Genomic DNA, 1,956 nt, shown 5'->3' with positions numbered 1-1,956 from the left:
ATGGGATGTAGCCATTGACAACGGTGATGCCCTACATACAGCTTGCCATGGAAAGGAGTAGGAAGGATTGGATGAATGTAATAAGAAAGTAGAGATACGAGAGGAGCACAGCATCTTTACACACTTATCTGAAATTCCCACTATTGATTTACATAAGTATTTCTATCCCTTTTATTATTTCTTCTTTTTATTATTAATTATTCGAAAACCCATAAACTATTTTAATCTGCCTAACTGAGATTTGCAAGGTGACTATAGCTTGCTTCATACCAACAATCTCTGTGGATTCGACCCTTACTCACGTAAGGTTATTACTTGGACGACCCAGTACACTTGCTGGTTAGTTGAACGGAGTTGTGAACTTCTCTAACAGTGCCTGAAACTCTTTTATCACAATTTCGTCCACCAAGTTTTTTTGGCGCCGTTGCCGGGGATTGTTCGAGTATGGACAACTGACGGTTCATCTTGTTGCTCAGATTAGGTAACTTTCTTTTCAAAAACTTTTTCAAAAAAAAATTTTTCTTTTATTTTTCGTTTTTCCAAAAATGTTTTTTCGAAAAAAATCAATAAAAAAATCAAAAATATTTTGTGTTTCTTGTTTGAGTATTGTGTTAATTTTTAAGTTTGGTGTCAATTGCATGCTTTAAAAAAAAAAAAATTTTCTTGCATTTTTCGAAAATCTCATGCATTCATAGTGTTCTTCATGATCTTCAAGTTGTTCTTGACAAGTCTTCTTGTTTGATCTTGATGATTTCTTGTTTTATGTCTTTTGTTGTTTTTCATGTGCATTTTTGCATTCATATTTTTCATGCATTAAAAATTTCTAAGTTTCGTGTCTTGCATGTTTTCTTTGCATTAAAAATTTTTCAAAATTATGTTCTTGATGTTCATCATGATCTTCAAAGTGTTCTTGGTGTTCATCTTGACATTCATAGCATTCTTGCATGCATCTTGTGTCTTGATCCAAAATTTTCATGTTTTGGGTCATTTTTTGTGTTTTTCTTTAAAAATTCAAAAATCAAAAATATCTTTTCCTTATTTTCCTCCAAAATTTCGAAATTTTGGGTTGACTTGGTCAAAAATTTTTAAAATTAGTTGTTTCTTACAAGTCAAGTCAAAATTTCAATTTTAAAAATCTTATCTTTTCAAAATCTTTTTCTTATCTTTTTATCCAATTTTCAAAAATATGCTAACAATTAATGTAATTGGTTCAAAAAATTGAAGTTTGTTACTTTCTTGTTAAGAAAGGTTCAATCTTTAAGTTCTAGAATCTTATCTTGTAGTTTCTTGTTAGTTAAGTAATTTTAAAAATTAAATCTTTTTCAAAATATCTTTTTCTTAAAACTTTTATTTTATCTTTTATCTTATCTTTTTCAAAAAAAAAAAATTTATCTTTTTCAAAATTTGATTTCAAAATATCTTATCTAACATCTTATCTTCTTATCTTTTTCAAAATTTGATTTCAAAATCTTTTTCAATCAACTAACTAACTTTTTGTTTGTTTCTTATCTTTTTCAAAACCACCTAACTACCTATCTCTCTCTAATTTTCGAAAATTCTCCCTCTCTTTTTCAAAAATTCTTTTTGTTTTAAATTTTAATTTTAATTATATTTTATTTTTAATTTTCGAAAATCACTAACTCTTTTTCAAAAATAAATTTCGAATTTCTCTTCTCTTATCTTCTTCTATTTAATTATTTAACTACTAACACTTCTCTTCACCTCTCTTCATCCGAATTCTTCTTCATCCTTCTTCATTCTTCTACCTCTTTTTTCTTTTACTAACCTAAGGGAATCTCTATACTGTGACATAGAGGATTCCTTTTTCTTTTCTTGTTTTCTTCTCTTTCATATGAGCAGGAACAGGGATAAAGGCACTCTTGTTGAAGCTGATCCAGAACCTGAAAGGACTCTGAAGAGAAAATTAAGAGAAGCTAAATTACAACAATCCAGAAA

Source organism: Arachis duranensis, chromosome 7, assembly GCF_000817695.3.
Source record: "Arachis duranensis cultivar V14167 chromosome 7, aradu.V14167.gnm2.J7QH, whole genome shotgun sequence".
Classification (NCBI taxonomy): Eukaryota; Viridiplantae; Streptophyta; class Magnoliopsida; order Fabales; family Fabaceae; genus Arachis; species Arachis duranensis.
The sequence above is the reverse complement of the archived record's forward strand: the minus strand, read 5'-3'. Positions refer to the sequence as shown.